The sequence below is a fragment of the Lolium perenne genome, chromosome 2 (assembly GCF_019359855.2).
Source record: "Lolium perenne isolate Kyuss_39 chromosome 2, Kyuss_2.0, whole genome shotgun sequence".
NCBI lineage: Eukaryota > Viridiplantae > Streptophyta > Magnoliopsida > Poales > Poaceae > Lolium > Lolium perenne.
In genome coordinates, this window is record NC_067245.2 from 181853457 (window position 1) to 181862868 (window position 9412).

General features: G+C 40.7%; 1 long non-coding RNA gene across 3 annotated transcripts; it reads right to left on the bottom strand.

Annotated features, from left to right (window-relative positions):
* Window positions 1-5263: 5263 nt before the first annotated feature.
* On the bottom strand, window positions 5264-8589 carry LOC127294547 (uncharacterized). 3 transcript variants are annotated; one of them, XR_011752208.1, is made up of 6 exons: window positions 7817-8589; window positions 7430-7701; window positions 7137-7315; window positions 6960-7011; window positions 6786-6835; window positions 5264-5597 (listed from the first exon to the last, which is right to left on the bottom strand). It is a non-coding gene; the product is annotated as an uncharacterized lncRNA (long non-coding RNA). The 3 variants fall into 3 exon arrangements; XR_011752207.1 differs by having other exon boundaries at window positions 6737-6835; XR_007846736.2 differs by lacking the exon at window positions 5264-5597 and adding an exon at window positions 6206-6603.
* Between the last annotated feature and the right edge of the window lie 823 nt (window positions 8590-9412).

A 9412-nucleotide genomic window follows, 5' to 3' on the forward strand; every position in this document is an offset into this window, starting at 1 on the left:
TGATTTTGGAAATTCAAACTTAATATGTCGTTTTCTCTACCACGTTAGTGAACAATATATCCAGGTTTGCCTGATAATGTTAATGTGTACATGCAGGATTCTTATATCTAAAATATTCTCTGTCAGTACTGGTGGAAATCTTGAGGTATGTAGAGGTGTAATCTTTTGGAATGCAATTATCATGATTGTTTCCGGCAGAGTTTTTCTCTTTGATATAATAAATGCAGTACCATTTGTTTTTGTGGTTTTAAGAGTAATGTTTAAAGTCTAATTGCATTCCTCTTTCATGAACAATTCACAATGACATCTTCAGGCGCTACTGAGCTTCGGTTAGTTCAAGCTGCAATTGGGCAATTATACAAGTTCACCCTTATATAACTCCTTTTGGATCCGTATAACCAGATCAAGTTAATATGCTGCTCCTTGCTTCTACTTCTGAATTTCTTCATCACCGTTGTATTTTGTTTTCATTTTGACCTATAAAAAATGACATCTTACTATTTTTGTTGTTGCAAAGTTAGCTGAACCATAGATACAGCCATTCCCATATGGTGCTGATAGTATTGTGCTGCAAGTTTGCATGTTCATGAAAGAGGAATTTAGAGCATCCTAGGAAGGGTTCTTATATCTAAAATATTCTCTGTCAAGATCTTGGTGGAAAACTTGAGGTATGTAGAGGTTTAATCTTTTGGAATGTAATTATCACGATTGTTTCCTGCAGAGTTTTTCTCTTTGATATAATAAATGCAGTACCATTTTGTTTTGTGGTTTTAAGAGTAATGTTTAAAGTCTAATTGCATTCCTCTTTCATGAACAATTCACAATGACATCTTCAGCGCCATCGAGCTTCGGTTAGTTCAAGCTGCAATTGGGCAATTATACAAGTTCACCCTTATATAACTCCTTTTGGATCCGTATAACCAGATCAAGTTAATATGCTGCTCCTTGCTTCTACTTCTGAATTTCTTCATCACCGTTGTATTTTGTTTTCATTTTGACCTATAAAAAATGATATCTTACTATTTTTGTTGTTGCAAAGTTAGCTGAACCATAGATACAGCCATTCCCATATGGTGCTGATAGTATTGTGCTGCAAGTTTGCATGTTCATGAAAGAGGAATTTAGAGCATCCTAGGAAGGGTTCTTATATCTAAAATATTCTCTGTCAGTACTGGTGGAAAACTTGAGGTATGTAGAGGTTTAATCTTTTGGAATGTAATTATCATGATTGTTTCCTGCAGAGTTTTTCTCTTTGATATAATAAATGCATTACCATTTAGTTTTGTAGTTTTAAGAGTAATGTTTAAAGTGTAATTGTATTCCTCTTTCATGAACAATTCACAATTACATCTTCAGGCGCTACTGAGCTTCGGTTAGTTCAGCTGCAATTGGGCAATTATACAAGATCACCCTTATATAACTCCTTTTGGATCCGTATAACCAGATCAAGTTAATATGCTGTTCCTTGCTTCTACTTCTGAATTTCTTCATATCCGTTGTATTTTGTTTTCATTTTGACATATAAAAAATGATATCTTACTATTTTTGTTGTTGCAAAGTTAGCTGAACCATAGATACAGCCATTCCCATATGGTGCTGATAGTATTGTGCTGCAAGTTTGCATGTTCGTAACTTTACACACAGGGTTCTGATATCCATAATATCAATGAGAATAAGTATCTAGATTCTCTGGCAAGACTATGGTGCACAGCTTTAGATATTTACAGATGTATTCTTGGGGATGCGATTCTCATGATTATTTACTAGAGTTCTCCTTTTGTTATAATACATGCATCACCGTTTATTTATTTTGGTTTAGGAGAAGTTATTGAAGTCTAAATACGTTCCTGTTTCATGAACAATTCTTAATGTCATCTTCAGGTGGTACCCAGCTTCGATTAGTTCAAGGTGCAACCGAGTAATTAACAAATTTTACACTTTCAGCCAGAAAAATTTAGTATATATACTTCTCCTTTTGAATTACTTCATCACCATTGTATTTGTTTTCATTATGATATATAAAAAGTATATCTTATTAGTTATTTTGTTGTAAAATTAGCTGAACCATCCATAGAGACAACATTTCCCGTGTGGTACTGATACTGATATGATTGTGCTGCAAGCTTGCTGCAGCCTTTCCCGTGTGGTGCTGATAGAGTCTCCAATGATGCATCATACATTCTCTTGATTTGCAAAACAACACGAGCTTTTCGCCTCCTTAACCATCCTGCAGCTAGAAGTTTTTCTAATGCCATTATTTTGGATGGACATGATGTACAGAAGGAACTCATTTGTTAGCGCATATTTTCTTGATCCTAACAGTAATTATAATTACTTTCTGTGTCAAATCACCACCTACAGTCACTGAACAATAGAGATTAGTAATTTAGCACTTACTAATGTTTTCAGAGCTGTGGCGAAAATCATGTTGCCAGAGAATCATAGAGATCCTGGATGCTGAGGTAGAGAAGATGTTCTGCCTGGTTAGGAATTGCCAACTTCATTATCACGTTGTCATGATGCTCCATTGCACCTCTTCATATATCCTGTAGTTTGCTAAAGCATGAGCTTTTGTGCTGAAAATTTTGAAATTTGTAATGGATATGGCTGGGCAGGCTTGCTCCTTTGTGGGAACTTAACGTTATTTGCGGTCTAATTGATCTGGAAGGCTTCAAGTTGTGTTTGTAACATTTGAACGACAATTGATTTGCTAGCATGCATTGCTAATTTTATGTTTAAAGTTTTTCTGTTTGAAATACTATCCTGTTTTGTTCTTCACCTCATAATCACCTAATGGACATGGCATGGTGTTGTGCCATAGCTCCATTCTCCCCTGCAAGTCACTGACAACAACTGATCTTTCCAATCAGTTATTAGAAGTCAAACGGATTATGGAAGAACGCTTGCCACAGTGTTCAGTAAGCTGACTTGCTGCTACTTGAATTCTGTTTACAACTGTTGGTGTGCAATAGATAGAAGGCTACGAATAACAGTGCAGACAACTCTTCTCCACGCCTGGTATAATTTGTACACCAAGCGATAATACAACATCAAAACAATTCAGTCAACTTTACGTAGTGTACAAATGCGGTCTCTGTTTGCACTCCTGCCACATACTGCCTTGGACAGCCCTAAAAAACTCAATGTACTAGGCTCTGTATATACATTAACAGCTCGCTGCATATTATATACAACCTGAAGATATAAAGTAGAGATTAAATTTCATTGCATAACAGAGTTCGAAAGCAGAACAAACTAAAGATATGATTTCTCAAGACAATCGGCTAGGAAAATACTAAGGTTAAGGTTAAGGCGAAGCACAATATTTCTACAATATCTAGAGTATGTACGATCAAATTAAATTACTCCCTCCGGCCTGCCTTTTTCAAACAATCGACAAAAAATGTGTGACCACGGGTGCGGCGTGCCGCCGCGCCAAAGCTTCCTAGTCATTCGTGAAAGAGGGAGAGAGGCACCTCACAATGTTGCATAGTGTCAAACATGTAATTTTCTACTCAATTTCATGCTTCGTGACAAGAATCGCAAATCCGAAGAACATTCAAGCAAAACCTAACCAGGCTATAAAGAACTAACATGGTTTTCGGCAGGGTGGCCAACATGTTGGAGCCTAGTGAAGATACTTATCATTTAGGAAATTTTACAATGCCATAACCTGATAACAGAATAGAGTTAGAACGATTACAGAGCTGCCTTGTGATAATAGTCTAAGTTGCACCATGCACGTGACCAAACAAACTGCAGAATAAACCAAATCTAACCATGCAGATGAGAATATCATGTCATGAAAGGAACATGCAGCAAGTGGATGAGAATAAAATGAACCATCACTTATCCATTAGATTATCTCAAAATTTCACCACAAATTTCATCTCAAAATTGTTTTAAAATTCCGCATATGTCACAAAAACAGAAGTACATTCGACTTGAGTGTATAAAGTTAGGATAACAATATCATGATCAGCATGTTTAGTGAAAAGGACATATCATATGGTAATATGGTAAGAAAATAGAACACAGGTTCAGAACTGTACCTCTTTGTTATTTTCTTGTCTCTTTCTAGCATCATGGAAAGAATCTAAAAGTATATAAAACAATAATTAGTATTCATATTGCTTAACTCTTGAGTCCTGATTGAGGAATGAAAACATGTGACTGTAAAGGTCAATTTTGAACCAATATTCATCAACAAACTGAATCAGTGTGTGATCCTAACAGATGAAAAAGTGCATCATCTCACCTGATTGTCACTTTGGCCCTATCTCTGAATTCTTGCTAGGAGGGGGCCATGAATCGAGCAGCATGATTTACAAAAATCGATGTACCTATCAAGATAGAAAACTAACGTTTCAACTGAAGATCCTCTACAATCTGCAACATATGTCATGCCACTTCTTTGAACGAATATTAAAGGAATATACATTAGTGTTCACTAAAGAATTGGTCCAACAAAAAAACAAGTCACCCATTTAGAGAACCCAATCTAGAACTTTTGAAAATAGCATTTATAATATCACACTCTGCTTACTGCAATGAACTAACAACATATATACAACATTTCTAGACCATTCTTATTTGGGCTCAAGCTATGTTTATATTTTGCACTATACGTCTCCAACAATTTATCCTCAACTAACCTCTCACCCGTTGTTTACACCCAGATCGTATCAACAATGATGCACACTTGATTTGAACAATGGATACTATTTATGTAAAAATACAATGCAAAAGCATAGAGTAGGGGAAGTTTTTACCAAAAAGAAAAGGCAGCAAGCTTCTCCTTGTTCCATTCGGGTGAGGTGGATACGGTGATTAAGGAGATTAGTTCATACCTACAAAAGAAGAGCACACAAAGATGAAAGAAGAGGCACTTTCACGATTAGCGCCCAATTCCCCACATATTTGAGCTGTATATATTCCCACCATGAATGCTCTTATTTCTACGTCTTATGGCTCCTTTGTTGAGACGAGATTTGATGATGTCGCTGTGTTGGGATGGAATGGAGAGATGAATTAGCAAGGAGAATGAGTGAGCAACTGCTGCAACATGAGTCATGGATGAGCAGCTTGGGATACAGAATATGTACCTTCGGTAAGATCATTTACGAAGCAGCAGGAGCAAGTGGGGATCGTGGAGGAGAAGCTCACGGGCGTAGAAACGTGCAGGACAGACGGAGCTCGACCGGCGGATCCTTCCGGCGACATCACGGCGCGCCGCGGCGGTGCGAGCGGCGGTCTGACACACATTATTTAGAACATGCTGCTCATCTCTGCTCAAGCCAAGGTCTGACACGCATGCTCACTGCGAGCTGATCCAGCAAAGTGAACTCCAAAAACATCTTAGTTAGGAATGGAGGGAGTGTGTGCTAAAATGATATAAGGATTAGTAGCTATGCTGAGACAAAACACGGCCACTTGAAGTCATTCATGCAAAGGAAAAAAGATCAACCTCTCGCTAAAGTAGCATGTCCCCAGTCACCACTGACATCAACTATGGTGGCCTTCTTGATAACCAGATGATATTTTCAAGGGAATGAACTGCATCAACTATCACACAGATTTGTAGATTCAGAGAGAAACTGGAAAAGAGAATAACTCACATATTAGTTGAATCCAAGCCACGAATGACTATAAGTCCTGAAACTAAGAGAAGAAAACAAAATGAATATCATCTCTGAACCATGCCACCATATCCAAGCAGAAGGTTGCATGAATCGTTTGGCTGGATGAGGCTCACATTTGGATATATAAAATACTACCACTCAAAAGAATAATTGCAATAAAACAGTTCTGCTAGCAAACAAAGCCAAACAAATAAGAAACAATAGGGACACATAGGAAGGGCGGGCCCATAACAAAATATGTAATTGACCAGGAAAGTAAAGCAAATAATTTGCAGGTAATAGATATAAATTTGGCAGTGTACTGCAGTAGATTAATGATACCATCCAATAGTCAATATAACAAGTTTTATAGAGCAATGCGGGTTCAAATCACATAGCAATTGGAATTTGGCACTACAAAATAAACCTCTGCATTCAAAACCATGAAATAAGTAAATTAACAGAGAGAATGGATGCACAAAAAATATTGCATCAGAAATTGTGTAAACTGACTTCGGAATAAATCGGAGCTTATTTAAAATGTCCTCTCCAAAATATGGCTATACCCCAATTGCTAATGGCAACTGAAACATTCGTCTTATTAGCTACAATAATCATTGCCCATATTTAGCAAATCCTCAAGGCCAACCATGTAGGACTGTATGTATGAACACAAGAAGTTGTTATGCAGAAGTTAATTTCTCCATGGAACAGTTGGTAGTCCATGAGCTTAATTCTTGACTAACTTATGAATTAAATAATTAGCAGACACCACAAACTCATTCAAATAATAAATTTAGATACTTAATAAGTAAGAACAAATGAAGAATAAAAAACATCTCTATTGACCTTTAAAAGGATAAGATGTTCATGTAGGTTGGGAAATTCGATCTTGCCCAACATCCTATCAACTGATTCCTCGCCACCACCCTGGAGAGCTGCCGCTGTAGGATCGTACCCCTGGTCTCTTACCCATGAACCACTACAGAAAGGAAGGAGGTAGTAAAAAAACAACACACAAGAGTATAGCTTAGAGCAGCAACCACAACCATAATAAATCTAGAATAAGTTTTAACAATTCGTAACACATGAGACAGAAGGGAGAAGATGCAAACCCAAGTACAAAGAATCAATTGATCTAACCATGGTCTCAAAATATTTTACCAATTATGTTCTATATCGGATGTAAGCCTCATGTGTTCTTTGCAATTGACCTGTTCAAACACAGTTTTCCAATATATACTGAGAAACATTGCTGCTATGAAAAAAATGGTGCGACATGGTTCATAATTTACATTACCAAATAGTAAAATATTGAATTGTTCATCTTGACTGTACCTTTACAACCAAATGGGTATAAACATATATAGTGTACATCTCAGCCCCTACTCTGCATTTTCAATTGTATAAGAAATATGCCTATGGATTATATCAATTCCAAATACTAATCCACCTATATATGAAATGCACAAACCAAATATTAGAGTTAGAAAGACGTGCTGAGAGAGTTGGCACCTCCTTGTTAGATCCAACCCAGACAAGTGTGTCTAACATCCGCTGGTCGCTTTGAGCAACCAGGGAGATGGCTCTCCCGGTGATCATGGACATAACGACCCCTACATCAATAAGATGGCATGTCAAACATCAAACAGATTCAAGGCGAACGGTGCGACCTTGATGGAATGTGATGGCTCCTGCAGAAAAAAAACATGGCATGGTCAAACATCAAACATATGCATGGAGTAGGATGCGCCCTTGATGGGACGCAAAACATGACAAAATCGACTGGTTAAACCGAGAAAGCCAACCGATTAGAAACTCATCTCAACCATGATCGAAACTTGCAGCTTTCAGGTTGCGGTCATCCGCGAGATCCGCCATAGCTTGTACATCAGACAGAGCAAGGAATGGGGGCGCACAACAGCATCCCGCACTCCTCGGGTTGAGCACCGAGGAGAGGAGATGTGAGACGGAGTGCAGGAGCAAACCAGCAAATGAGTGAGGTGGCCTACGAAGGGACATACCAAATAACGATATGACATCAAGCTCGGACAAACTCATGCTTCTTCCACCCAAAATTCTGCACAAACAAAATAAGAAGATTTTGAGATTAAATTTGGCAAAGCATAATAGACGATGTCCAGAGAGTTGCTGAAAAAGGAAAAAAATGAAAGTTCAGGTTTTATTAAGTATACCTAGGACAGTGTGGAGCTAGCGAGGTTACCGCCGTCGATGCTTTGTTCCCAGGTGCTGGTAGGACCTGGCCGACTACCACGAACTTCGGAAATATACCTGGAGATAATTTTCTAGTATCCTAAATGCCCCGCTGGCTGTGCTCTTGATCATCAGAACGGCCCTACTCTTGATAGGTAAGCACGATACTGAAATCATCTAATACTTCTCATTTTCTCAAATAACCAAGAGACCTGTATATGAGCTTCCAATCTGAGAAATACTATGTGATGGGTGTCTCAAGCAATCTAACACATGTTACTTTCCTAGACATGTACTCAAACATCTCGTTAGTGATAGCTTTCAAATGAAAGTCACAAAATTGAGAAATGCAAATATTATATGGGCAAGTCATCTTTGATTGCAGGCAATTTTTGGTGGATTATTAGGCAACATACATAATAAGGAATTAAGTTGTACATGTACACTGCTTGGATTTTCCTCAAACACCCTATATGCATAGATACAGGAACTTCTACAGAAACAAGAACGAAAAATCATGGGGAGTGGAAGAGGGAAGGGAGGAGCCAAATCAAGACCAGATAAATCATAGGGTAGGAGAAGGGAGAATCAGCAGCAGCTCACCTGAAGTTGATGTGCTCGTGGCTGGCACCCACCGGATCCCGCGCCGCTGAGATCCGCGCGTCGGCGCCAGCTCGACATCCAGGATGATGGCGCCTCCTACTCCCGTGCCCAGGGATGCACGCCGGAAGCTCGAGGCGCTGCCGGCGCCCTGCGCGCCCCGCGCGCCTTCGTGGGCCGCACCATCGCCGTCGCTGTCCGCCATCGCCGCCTGAGGGCAAGCTCGAGCAGGGTGCTGGGGGCGCCCTCCCCGCGAGCCTCGTCGTCGTGCTCGGCGGCCCCCTCGTCTCGTGCCGTCCTCCCCTGCTTCCTCCTCTCGACCGCGTGACCAGCACCGATGCTCGCGCGCCTCCGCGCGACCACATCCAGCTCGTGGCTGCCTCCCCTCTATCCCTGTCCTTGGCAGCACAAAGAGGTGGTGAATGGGGAGCAGGGATTAGGGAGAGGACGAGATAGGCCATGGATTTGCGGAGGTAGGCGGCGGCTTATGGGGATAGGCTAGGGTTCCTACGGGCACGGGCGATTGGGGAAGGAGACAGCGACGGGATTGGGAGAGGCAGCCCTCGGGGGGATTGGCAGGCCACCGGGTAGTGCGAGACGAGCGCGGCCTAGAAACAACCCACAGAGGCTGACGTGCGGACCCGGTCGATCGTAGGACCCAAACGCAGCGAGACGCGGGTAGATAACGGCCATCGCATGGCTTTCGCTAGCAGGAGGCGCTGCACTAACGGACGGCTGAGATCGAGTTTTGACCAGGCACTGTAAAGATCCGATGGTTCATATGCTTCATTCGCTGTGAGGCCCCCTATGGGGGGCATCGTTTATACCTTTAGATGACCAGAACAACTGCTAATCCATGTGTTGTGGGTATACTTTATGGGTATATCAACGGCATGGTCTAGATCCGGCAAGCTCGGGTGGCCCACAGATGGTGATGTGGCATGTGGCCCATCGGGCGGCCCAGTTGCTGTAGATCC